Below are 14,108 nucleotides of genomic sequence, written 5' to 3' on the forward strand. Positions count from 1 at the left end.
GATTCATTTGAAAGGTCTCTTCATGGGGTTTCTGGCGATGCATAACATGCACGTCTGCAATGCTGTGCACAGCTGCAACCGTCTGCATATAGTGCCGCTTTTCTATCCGGCTTGACTTCCGCCGCCGACTCATGTCGACCCCGCCAATAACCCCTTATGGTATCTCTCTCCTTTCGAAGATCCCTAACATTTATAGTGCATGTGAAAGCACATGCAAATGGGCTTCAAGACGATGTACGACAAGCCCATGTGCACTGGCATGGCAAGCTACATACGTCTGCGTGTCATGCCGCGTGTCCCGTGCGTCGCCAACACATCAGTGCGTTATTTCTTGGTTAATCATGTGTACATGTCTGATGCGACTTTCAGTATCTTATATTCATTAGAAAGAGCATTTCAATTCGCTTCTGGTGGTGTATGGCATGTGCATGTGCGACGTTGAGCAAGGATGCTAGGCATGTCCGTAGGTGATGCCGCTTGTCCGTTCCGTCGCAACGGCGCCGGTAGCGGAAGTAGACTTTCGTTCTAATTTCGTTATCCCTCATTGGATTTCTAATATCTATAATTCATTTGAAAGGTCTCTTCATGGGGTTTCTGGCGATGCATAACATGCACGTCTGCAATGCTGTGCACAGCTGCAACCGTCTGCATATAGTGCCGCTTTTCTATCCGGCTTGACTTCCGCCGCCGACTCATGTCGACCCCGCCAATAACCCCTTATGGTATCTCTCTCCTTTCGAAGATCCCTAACATTTATAGTGCATGTGAAAGCCCATGCAAATGGGCTTCAAGACGATATACGACAAGCCCATGTGCACTGGCATGGCAAGCTACATACGTCTGCGTGTCATGCCGCGTGTCCCGTGCGTCGCCAACACCATCAGTGCGTTATTTCTTGGTTAATCATGTGTACATGTCTGATGCGACTTTCAGTATCTTATATTCATTAGAAAGAGCATTTCAATTCGCTTCTGGTGGTGTATGGCATGTGCATGTGCATGTGCGACGTTGAGCAAAGATGCTAGGCATGTCCGTAGGTGATGCCGCTTGTCCCTTCCGTCGCAACGGCGCCGGTAGCGGAAGTAGACTTTCGTTCTAATTTCGTTATCCCTCATTGGATTTCTAATATCTATGATTCTTTTTATAAAGGTCTCTTCATGGGGTTTCTGGCGATGCATAACATGCACGTCTGCAATGCTGTGCACAGCTGCAATCGTCTGCATATAGTGCCGCTTTTCTATCCGGCTTGACTTCCGCCGCCGACTTATGTCGACCCCGCCAATAACCCCTTATGGTATCTCTCTCCTTTCGAAGATCCCTAACATCTATAGTGCATATAGTGAAAGCCCATGCAAATGGGCTTCAAGACGATGTACGACAAGCCCATGTGCACTGGCATGTCAAGCTACATACGTCTGCGTGTCATGCCGCGTGTCCCGTGCGTCGCCAACGCCATCAGTGCGTTATTTCTTGGTTAATCATGTGTACATGTCTGATGCAACTTTCAGTATCTTATATTCATTAGAAAGAGCATTTCAATTCGCTTCTGGTGGTGTATGGCATGTGCATGTGCGACGTTGAGCAAAGATGCTAGGCATGTCCGTAGGTGATGCCGCTTGTCCGTTCCGTCGCAACGGCGCCGGTAGCGGAAGTAGACTTTCGTTCTAATTTCGTTATCCCTCATTGGATTTCTAATATCTATGATTCATTTTAAAAAGGTCTCTTCATGGGGTTTCTGGCGATGCATAACATGCACGTCTGCAATGCTGTGCACAGCTGCAATCGTCTGCATATAGTGCCGCTTTTCTATCCGGCTTGACTTCCGCCGTCGACTCATGTCGACCCCGCCAATAACCCCTTATGGAATCTCTCTCCTTTCGAAGACCCCTAACATCTATAGTGCACATAGTGAAAGCACATGCAAATGGGCTTCAAGACGATGTACGACAAGCCCATGTGCACTGGCATGGCAAGCTACATACGTCTGCGTGTCATGCCGCGTGTCCCGTGCGTCGCCAACGCCATCAGTGCGTTATTTCTTGGTTAATCATGTGTACATGTCTGATGCAACTTTCAGTATCTTATATTCATTAGAAAGAGCATTTCAATTCGCTTCTGGTGGTGTATGGCATGTGCATGTGCGACGTTGAGCAAAGATGCTAGGCATGTCCGTAGATAATGCCGCTTGTCCGTTCTGTCGCAACGGCGCCGGTAGCGGAAGTAGACTTTCGTTCTAATTTCGTTATCCCTCATTGGATTTCTAATATCTATGATTCATTTGAAAGGTCTCTTCATGGGGTTTCTGGCGATGCATAACATGCACGTCTGCAATGCTGTGCACAGCTGCAACCGTCTGCATATAGTGCCGCTTTTCTATCCGGCTTGACTTCCGCCGCCGACTCATGTCGACCCCGCCAATAACCCCTTATGGTATCTCTCTCCTTTCGAAGATCCCTAACATCTATAGTGCATGTGAAAGCACATGCAAATGGGCTTCAAGACGATGTACAACAAGCCCATGTGCACTGGCATGGCAAGCTACATACGTCTGCGTGTCATGCCGCGTGTCCCGTGCGTCGCCAACACCATCAGTGCGTTATTTCTTGGTTAATCATGTGTACATGTCTGATGCGACTTTCAGTATCTTATATTCATTAGAAAGAGCATTTCAATTCGCTTCTGGTGGTGTATGGCATGTGCATGTGCGACGTTGAGCAAGGATGCTAGGCATGTCCGTAGGTGATGCCGCTTGTCCGTTCCGTCGCAACGGCGCCGGTAGCGGAAGTAGACTTTCGTTCTAATTTCGTTATCCCTCATTGGATTTCTAATATCTATGATTCATTTTAAAAAGGTCTCTTCATGGGGTTTCTGGCGATGCATAACATGCACGTCTGCAATGCTGTGCACAGCTGCAATCGTCTGCATATAGTGCCGCTTTTCTATCCGGCTTGACTTCCGCCGTCGACTCATGTCGACCCCGCCAATAACCCCTTATGGAATCTCTCTCCTTTCGAAGACCCCTAACATCTATAGTGCACATAGTGAAAGCACATGCAAATGGGCTTCAAGACGATGTACGACAAGCCCATGTGCACTGGCATGGCAAGCTACATACGTCTGCGTGTCATGCCGCGTGTCCCGTGCGTCGCCAACGCCATCAGTGCGTTATTTCTTGGTTAATCATGTGTACATGTCTGATGCAACTTTCAGTATCTTATATTCATTAGAAAGAGCATTTCAATTCGCTTCTGGTGGTGTATGGCATGTGCATGTGCGACGTTGAGCAAAGATGCTAGGCATGTCCGTAGATAATGCCGCTTGTCCGTTCTGTCGCAACGGCGCCGGTAGCGGAAGTAGACTTTCGTTCTAATTTCGTTATCCCTCATTGGATTTCTAATATCTATGATTCATTTGAAAGGTCTCTTCATGGGGTTTCTGGCGATGCATAACATGCACGTCTGCAATGCTGTGCACAGCTGCAACCGTCTGCATATAGTGCCACTTTTCTATCCGGCTTGACTTCCGCCGCCGACTCATGTCGACCCCGCCAATAACCCCTTATGGTATCTCTCTCCTTTCGAAGATCCCTAACATCTATAGTGCATGTGAAAGCACATGCAAATGGGCTTCAAGACGATGTACGACAAGCCCATGTGCACTGGCATGGCAAGCTACATACGTCTGCGTGTCATGCCGCGTGTCCCGTGCGTCGCCAACACCATCAGTGCGTTATTTCTTGGTTAATCATGTGTACATGTCTGATGCGACTTTCAGTATCTTATATTCATTAGAAAGAGCATTTCAATTCGCTTCTGGTGGTGTATGGCATGTGCATGTGCGACGTTGAGCAAGGATGCTAGGCATGTCCGTAGGTGATGCCGCTTGTCCGTTCCGTCGCAACGGCGCCGGTAGCGGAAGTAGACTTTCGTTCTAATTTCGTTATCCCTCATTGGATTTCTAATATCTATGATTCATTTGAAAGGTCTCTTCATGGGGTTTCTGGCGATGCATAACATGCACGTCTGCAATGCTGTGCACAGCTGCAACCGTCTGCATATAGTGCCGCTTTTCTATCCGGCTTGACTTCCGCCGCCGACTCATGTCGACCCCGCCAATAACCCCTTATGGTATCTCTCTCCTTTCGAAGATCCCTAACATTTATAGTGCATGTGAAAGCACATGCAAATGGGCTTCAGGACGATGTACGACAAGCCCATGTGCACTGGCATGGCAAGCTACATACGTCTGCGTGTTATGCCGCGGGTCCCGTGCGTCGCCAACACCATCAGTGCGTTATTTCTTGGTTAATCATGTGTACATGTCTGATGCGACTTTCAGTATCTTATATTCATTAGAAAGAGCATTTCAATTCGCTTCTGGTGGTGTATGGCATGTGCATGTGCGACGTTGAGCAAAGATGCTAGGCATGTCCGTAGGTAATGCCGCTTGTCCGTTCCGTCGCAACGGCGCCGGTAGCGGAAGTAGACTTTCGTTCTAATTTCGTTATCCCTCATTGGATTTCTAATATCTATGATTCATTTGAAAGGTCTCTTCATGGGGTTTCTGGCGATGCATAACATGCACGTCTGCAATGCTGTGCACAGCTGCAACCGTCTGCATATAGTGCCGCTTTTCAATCCGGCTTGACTTCCGCCGCCGACTCATGTCGACCCCGCCAATAACCCCTTATGGTATCTCTCTCCTTTCGAAGATCCCTAACATCTATAGTGCATATAGTGAAAGCACATGCAAATGGGCTTCAAGACGATGTACGACAAGCCCATGTGCACTGGCATGTCAAGCTACATACGTCTGCGTGTCATGCCGCGTGTCCCGTGCGTCGCCAACGCCATCAGTGCGTTATTTCTTGGTTAATCATGTGTACATGTCTGATGCAACTTTCAGTATCTTATATTCATTAGAAAGAGCATTTCAATTCGCTTCTGGTGGTGTATGGCATGTGCATGTGCGACGTTGAGCAAAGATGCTAGGCATGTCCGTAGGTAATGCCGCTTGTCCGTTCCGTCGCAACGGCGCCGGTAGCGGAAGTAGACTTTCGTTCTAATTTCGTTATCCCTCATTGGATTTCTAATATCTATGATTCATTTGAAAGGTCTCTTCATGGGGTTTCTGGCGATGCATAACATGCACGTCTGCAATGCTGTGCACAGCTGCAACCGTCTGCATATAGTGCCGCTTTTCTATCCGGCTTGACTTCCGCCGCCGACTCATGTCGACCCCGCCAATAACCCCTTATGGTATCTCTCTCCTTTCGAAGATCACTAACATCTATAGTGCATATAGTGAAAGCACATGCAAATGGGCTTCAAGACGATGTACGACAAGCCCATGTGCACTGGCATGTCAAGCTACATACGTCTGCGTGTCATGCCGCGTGTCCCGTGCGTCGCCAACGCCATCAGTGCGTTATTTCTTGGTTAATCATGTGTACATGTCTGATGCAACTTTCAGTATCTTATATTCATTAGAAAGAGCATTTCAATTCGCTTCTGGTGGTGTATGGCATGTGCATGTGCGACGTTGAGCAAAGATGCTAGGCATGTCCGTAGGTAATGCCGCTTGTCCGTTCCGTCGCAACGGCGCCGGTAGCGGAAGTAGACTTTCGTTCTAATTTCGTTATCCCTCATTGGATTTCTAATACCTATGATTCATTTGAAAGGTCTCTTCATGGGGTTTCTGGCGATGCATAACATGCACGTCTGCAATGCTGTGCACAGCTGCAACCGTCTGCATATAGTGCCGCTTTTCTATCCGGCTTGACTTCCGCCGCCGACTCATGTCGACCCCGCCAATAACCCCTTATGGTATCTCTCTCCTTTCGAAGATCCCTAACATCTATAGTGCATGTGAAAGCACATGCAAATGGGCTTCAAGACGATGTACGACAAGCCCATGTGCACTGGCATGGCAAGCTACACACGTCTGCGTGTCATGTCGCGTGTCCCGTGCGTCGCCAACACCATCAGTGCGTTATTTCTTGGTTAATCATGTGTACATGACTGATGCGACTTTCAGTATCTTATATTCATTAGAAAGAGCATTTCAATTCGCTTCTGGTGGTGTATGGCATGTGTATGTGCGACGTTGAGCAAGGATGCTAGGCATGTCCGTAGGTGATGCCGCTTGTCCGTTCCGTCGCAACGGCGCCGGTAGCGGAAGTAGACTTTCGTTCTAATTTCGTTATCCCTCATTGGATTTCTAATATCTATGATTCATTTGAAAGGTCTCTTCATGGGGTTTCTGGCGATGCATAACATGCACGTCTGCAATGCTGTGCACAGCTGCAACCGTCTGCATATAGTGCCGCTTTTCTATCCGGCTTGACTTCCGCCGCCGACTCATGTCGACCCCGCCAATAACCCCTTATGGTATCTCTCTCCTTTCGAAGATCCCTAACATTTATAGTGCATGTGAAAGCCCATGCAAATGGGCTTCAAGACGATATACGACAAGCCCATGTGCACTGGCATGGCAAGCTACATACGTCTGCGTGTCATGCCGCGTGTCCCGTGCGTCGCCAACACCATCAGTGCGTTATTTCTTGGTTAATCATGTGTACATGTCTGATGCGACTTTCAGTATCTTATATTCATTAGAAAGAGCATTTCAATTCGCTTCTGGTGGTGTATGGCATGTGCATGTGCATGTGCGACGTTGAGCAAAGATGCTAGGCATGTCCGTAGGTGATGCCGCTTGTCCCTTCCGTCGCAACGGCGCCGGTAGCGGAAGTAGACTTTCGTTCTAATTTCGTTATCCCTCATTGGATTTCTAATATCTATGATTCTTTTTAAAAAGGTCTCTTCATGGGGTTTCTGGCGATGCATAACATGCACGTCTGCAATGCTGTGCACAGCTGCAATCGTCTGCATATAGTGCCGCTTTTCTATCCGGCTTGACTTCCGCCGCCGACTTATGTCGACCCCGCCAATAACCCCTTATGGTATCTCTCTCCTTTCGAAGATCCCTAACATCTATAGTGCATATAGTGAAAGCCCATGCAAATGGGCTTCAAGACGATGTACGACAAGCCCATGTGCACTGGCATGTCAAGCTACATACGTCTGCGTGTCATGCCGCGTGTCCCGTGCGTCGCCAACGCCATCAGTGCGTTATTTCTTGGTTAATCATGTGTACATGTCTGATGCAACTTTCAGTATCTTATATTCATTAGAAAGAGCATTTCAATTCGCTTCTGGTGGTGTATGGCATGTGCATGTGCGACGTTGAGCAAAGATGCTAGGCATGTCCGTAGGTGATGCCGCTTGTCCGTTCCGTCGCAACGGCGCCGGTAGCGGAAGTAGACTTTCGTTCTAATTTCGTTATCCCTCATTGGATTTCTAATATCTATGATTCATTTTAAAAAGGTCTCTTCATGGGGTTTCTGGCGATGCATAACATGCACGTCTGCAATGCTGTGCACAGCTGCAATCGTCTGCATATAGTGCCGCTTTTCTATCCGGCTTGACTTCCGCCGTCGACTCATGTCGACCCCGCCAATAACCCCTTATGGAATCTCTCTCCTTTCGAAGACCCCTAACATCTATAGTGCACATAGTGAAAGCACATGCAAATGGGCTTCAAGACGATGTACGACAAGCCCATGTGCACTGGCATGGCAAGCTACATACGTCTGCGTGTCATGCCGCGTGTCCCGTGCGTCGCCAACGCCATCAGTGCGTTATTTCTTGGTTAATCATGTGTACATGTCTGATGCAACTTTCAGTATCTTATATTCATTAGAAAGAGCATTTCAATTCGCTTCTGGTGGTGTATGGCATGTGCATGTGCGACGTTGAGCAAAGATGCTAGGCATGTCCGTAGATAATGCCGCTTGTCCGTTCTGTCGCAACGGCGCCGGTAGCGGAAGTAGACTTTCGTTCTAATTTCGTTATCCCTCATTGGATTTCTAATATCTATGATTCATTTGAAAGGTCTCTTCATGGGGTTTCTGGCGATGCATAACATGCACGTCTGCAATGCTGTGCACAGCTGCAACCGTCTGCATATAGTGCCGCTTTTCTATCCGGCTTGACTTCCGCCGCCGACTCATGTCGACCCCGCCAATAACCCCTTATGGTATCTCTCTCCTTTGGAAGATCCCTAACATCTATAGTGCATGTGAAAGCACATGCAAATGGGCTTCAAGACGATGTACGACAAGCCCATGTGCACTGGCATGGCAAGCTACATACGTCTGCGTGTCATGCCGCGTGTCCCGTGCGTCGCCAACACCATCAGTGCGTTATTTCTTGGTTAATCATGTGTACATGTCTGATGCGACTTTCAGTATCTTATATTCATTAGAAAGAGCATTTCAATTCGCTTCTGGTGGTGTATGGCATGTGCATGTGCGACGTTGAGCAAGGATGCTAGGCATGTCCGTAGGTGATGCCGCTTGTCCGTTCCGTCGCAACGGCGCCGGTAGCGGAAGTAGACTTTCGTTCTAATTTCGTTATCCCTCATTGGATTTCTAATATCTATGATTCATTTGAAAGGTCTCTTCATGGGGTTTCTGGCGATGCATAACATGCACGTCTGCAATGCTGTGCACAGCTGCAACCGTCTGCATATAGTGCCGCTTTTCTATCCGGCTTGACTTCCGCCGCCGACTCATGTCGACCCCGCCAATAACCCCTTATGGTATCTCTCTCCTTTCGAAGATCCCTAACATTTATAGTGCATGTGAAAGCACATGCAAATGGGCTTCAAGACGATGTACGACAAGCCCATGTGCACTGGCATGGCAAGCTACATACGTCTGCGTGTCATGCCGCGTGTCCCGTGCGTCGCCAACACCATCAGTGCGTTATTTCTTGGTTAATCATGTGTACATGTCTGATGCGACTTTCAGTATCTTATATTCATTAGAAAGAGCATTTCAATTCGCTTCTGGTGGTGTATGGCATGTGTATGTGCGACGTTGAGCAAGGATGCTAGGCATGTCCGTAGGTAATGCCGCTTGTCCGTTCCGTCGCAACGGCGCCGGTAGCGGAAGTAGACTTTCGTTCTAATTTCGTTATCCCTCATTGGATTTCTAATATCTATGATTCATTTGAAAGGTCTCTTCATGGGGTTTCTGGCGATGCATAACATGCACGTCTGCAATGCTGTGCACAGCTGCAACCGTCTGCATATAGTGCCGCTTTTCTATCCGGCTTGACTTCCGCCGCCGACTCATGTCGACCCCGCCAATAACCCCTTATGGTATCTCTCTCCTTTCGAAGACCCCTAACATCTATAGTGCATGTGAAAGCACATGCAAATGGGCTTCAGGACGATGTACGACAAGCCCATGTGCACTGGCATGGCAAGCTACATACGTCTGCGTGTTATGCCGCGGGTCCCGTGCGTCGCCAACACCATCAGTGCGTTATTTCTTGGTTAATCATGTGTACATGTCTGATGCGACTTTCAGTATCTTATATTCATTAGAAAGAGCATTTCAATTCGCTTCTGGTGGTGTATGGCATGTGCATGTGCGACGTTGAGCAAAGATGCTAGGCATGTCCGTAGGTAATGCCGCTTGTCCGTTCCGTCGCAACGGCGCCGGTAGCGGAAGTAGACTTTCGTTCTAATTTCGTTATCCCTCATTGGATTTCTAATATCTATGATTCATTTGAAAGGTCTCTTCATGGGGTTTCTGGCGATGCATAACATGCACGTCTGCAATGCTGTGCACAGCTGCAACCGTCTGCATATAGTGCCGCTTTTCAATCCGGCTTGACTTCCGCCGCCGACTCATGTCGACCCCGCCAATAACCCCTTATGGTATCTCTCTCCTTTCGAAGATCCCTAACATCTATAGTGCATATAGTGAAAGCACATGCAAATGGGCTTCAAGACGATGTACGACAAGCCCATGTGCACTGGCATGTCAAGCTACATACGTCTGCGTGTCATGCCGCGTGTCCCGTGCGTCGCCAACGCCATCAGTGCGTTATTTCTTGGTTAATCATGTGTACATGTCTGATGCAACTTTCAGTATCTTATATTCATTAGAAAGAGCATTTCAATTCGCTTCTGGTGGTGTATGGCATGTGCATGTGCGACGTTGAGCAAAGATGCTAGGCATGTCCGTAGGTAATGCCGCTTGTCCGTTCCGTCGCAACGGCGCCGGTAGCGGAAGTAGACTTTCGTTCTAATTTCGTTATCCCTCATTGGATTTCTAATATCTATGATTCATTTGAAAGGTCTCTTCATGGGGTTTCTGGCGATGCATAACATGCACGTCTGCAATGCTGTGCACAGCTGCAACCGTCTGCATATAGTGCCGCTTTTCTATCCGGCTTGACTTCCGCCGCCGACTCATGTCGACCCCGCCAATAACCCCTTATGGTATCTCTCTCCTTTCGAAGATCACTAACATCTATAGTGCATATAGTGAAAGCACATGCAAATGGGCTTCAAGACGATGTACGACAAGCCCATGTGCACTGGCATGTCAAGCTACATACGTCTGCGTGTCATGCCGCGTGTCCCGTGCGTCGCCAACGCCATCAGTGCGTTATTTCTTGGTTAATCATGTGTACATGTCTGATGCAACTTTCAGTATCTTATATTCATTAGAAAGAGCATTTCAATTCGCTTCTGGTGGTGTATGGCATGTGCATGTGCGACGTTGAGCAAAGATGCTAGGCATGTCCGTAGGTAATGCCGCTTGTCCGTTCCGTCGCAACGGCGCCGGTAGCGGAAGTAGACTTTCGTTCTAATTTCGTTATCCCTCATTGGATTTCTAATATCTATGATTCATTTGAAAGGTCTCTTCATGGGGTTTCTGGCGATGCATAACATGCACGTCTGCAATGCTGTGCACAGCTGCAACCGTCTGCATATAGTGCCGCTTTTCTATCCGGCTTGACTTCCGCCGCCGACTCATGTCGACCCCGCCAATAACCCCTTATGGTATCTCTCTCCTTTCGAAGATCACTAACATCTATAGTGCATATAGTGAAAGCACATGCAAATGGGCTTCAAGACGATGTACGACAAGCCCATGTGCACTGGCATGTCAAGCTACATACGTCTGCGTGTCATGCCGCGTGTCCCGTGCGTCGCCAACGCCATCAGTGCGTTATTTCTTGGTTAATCATGTGTACATGTCTGATGCAACTTTCAGTATCTTATATTCATTAGAAAGAGCATTTCAATTCGCTTCTGGTGGTGTATGGCATGTGCATGTGCGACGTTGAGCAAAGATGCTAGGCATGTCCGTAGGTAATGCCGCTTGTCCGTTCCGTCGCAACGGCGCCGGTAGCGGAAGTAGACTTTCGTTCTAATTTCGTTATCCCTCATTGGATTTCTAATATCTATGATTCATTTGAAAGGTCTCTTCATGGGGTTTCTGGCGATGCATAACATGCACGTCTGCAATGCTGTGCACAGCTGCAACCGTCTGCATATAGTGCCGCTTTTCTATCCGGCTTGACTTCCGCCGCCGACTCATGTCGACCCCGCCAATAACCCCTTATGGTATCTCTCTCCTTTCGAAGATCCCTAACATTTATAGTGCATGTGAAAGCACATGCAAATGGGCTTCAAGACGATGTACGACAAGCCCATGTGCACTGGCATGGCAAGCTACATACGTCTGCGTGTCATGCCGCGTGTCCCGTGCGTCGCCAACACCATCAGTGCGTTATTTCTTGGTTAATCATGTGTACATGTCTGATGCGACTTTCAGTATCTTATATTCATTAGAAAGAGCATTTCAATTCGCTTCTGGTGGTGTATGGCATGTGTATGTGCGACGTTGAGCAAGGATGCTAGGCATGTCCGTAGGTAATGCCGCTTGTCCGTTCCGTCGCAACGGCGCCGGTAGCGGAAGTAGACTTTCGTTCTAATTTCGTTATCCCTCATTGGATTTCTAATATCTATGATTCATTTGAAAGGTCTCTTCATGGGGTTTCTGGCGATGCATAACATGCACGTCTGCAATGCTGTGCACAGCTGCAACCGTCTGCATATAGTGCCGCTTTTCTATCCGGCTTGACTTCCGCCGCCGACTCATGTCGACCCCGCCAATAACCCCTTATGGTATCTCTCTCCTTTCGAAGACCCCTAACATCTATAGTGCATGTGAAAGCACATGCAAATGGGCTTCAGGACGATGTACGACAAGCCCATGTGCACTGGCATGGCAAGCTACATACGTCTGCGTGTTATGCCGCGGGTCCCGTGCGTCGCCAACACCATCAGTGCGTTATTTCTTGGTTAATCATGTGTACATGTCTGATGCGACTTTCAGTATCTTATATTCATTAGAAAGAGCATTTCAATTCGCTTCTGGTGGTGTATGGCATGTGCATGTGCGACGTTGAGCAAAGATGCTAGGCATGTCCGTAGGTAATGCCGCTTGTCCGTTCCGTCGCAACGGCGCCGGTAGCGGAAGTAGACTTTCGTTCTAATTTCGTTATCCCTCATTGGATTTCTAATATCTATGATTCATTTGAAAGGTCTCTTCATGGGGTTTCTGGCGATGCATAACATGCACGTCTGCAATGCTGTGCACAGCTGCAACCGTCTGCATATAGTGCCGCTTTTCAATCCGGCTTGACTTCCGCCGCCGACTCATGTCGACCCCGCCAATAACCCCTTATGGTATCTCTCTCCTTTCGAAGATCCCTAACATCTATAGTGCATATAGTGAAAGCACATGCAAATGGGCTTCAAGACGATGTACGACAAGCCCATGTGCACTGGCATGTCAAGCTACATACGTCTGCGTGTCATGCCGCGTGTCCCGTGCGTCGCCAACGCCATCAGTGCGTTATTTCTTGGTTAATCATGTGTACATGTCTGATGCAACTTTCAGTATCTTATATTCATTAGAAAGAGCATTTCAATTCGCTTCTGGTGGTGTATGGCATGTGCATGTGCGACGTTGAGCAAAGATGCTAGGCATGTCCGTAGGTAATGCCGCTTGTCCGTTCCGTCGCAACGGCGCCGGTAGCGGAAGTAGACTTTCGTTCTAATTTCGTTATCCCTCATTGGATTTCTAATATCTATGATTCATTTGAAAGGTCTCTTCATGGGGTTTCTGGCGATGCATAACATGCACGTCTGCAATGCTGTGCACAGCTGCAACCGTCTGCATATAGTGCCGCTTTTCTATCCGGCTTGACTTCCGCCGCCGACTCATGTCGACCCCGCCAATAACCCCTTATGGTATCTCTCTCCTTTCGAAGATCACTAACATCTATAGTGCATATAGTGAAAGCACATGCAAATGGGCTTCAAGACGATGTACGACAAGCCCATGTGCACTGGCATGTCAAGCTACATACGTCTGCGTGTCATGCCGCGTGTCCCGTGCGTCGCCAACGCCATCAGTGCGTTATTTCTTGGTTAATCATGTGTACATGTCTGATGCAACTTTCAGTATCTTATATTCATTAGAAAGAGCATTTCAATTCGCTTCTGGTGGTGTATGGCATGTGCATGTGCGACGTTGAGCAAAGATGCTAGGCATGTCCGTAGGTAATGCCGCTTGTCCGTTCCGTCGCAACGGCGCCGGTAGCGGAAGTAGACTTTCGTTCTAATTTCGTTATCCCTCATTGGATTTCTAATATCTATGATTCATTTTAAAAAGGTCTCTTCATGGGGTTTCTGGCGATGCATAACATGCACGTCTGCAATGCTGTGCACAGCTGCAATCGTCTGCATATAGTGCCGCTTTTCTATCCGGCTTGACTTCCGCCGCCGACTTATGTCGACCCCGCCAATAACCCCTTATGGTATCTCTCTCCTTTCGAAGATCCCTAACATCTATAGTGCATATAGTGAAAGCCCATGCAAATGGGCTTCAAGACGATGTACGACAAGCCCATGTGCACTGGCATGTCAAGCTACATACGTCTGCGTGTCATGCCGCGTGTCCCGTGCGTCGCCAACGCCATCAGTGCGTTATTTCTTGGTTAATCATGTGTACATGTCTGATGCAAATTTCAGTATCTTATATTCATTAGAAAGAGCATTTCAATTCGCTTCTGGTGGTGTATGGCATGTGCATGTGCGACGTTGAGCAAAGATGCTAGGCATGTCCGTAGGTGATGCCGCTTGTCCGTTCCGTCGCAACGGCGCCGGTAGCG

Source organism: Haliotis asinina, chromosome 13, assembly GCF_037392515.1.
Source record: "Haliotis asinina isolate JCU_RB_2024 chromosome 13, JCU_Hal_asi_v2, whole genome shotgun sequence".
In the NCBI taxonomy this organism is placed as follows: Eukaryota; Metazoa; Mollusca; class Gastropoda; order Lepetellida; family Haliotidae; genus Haliotis; species Haliotis asinina.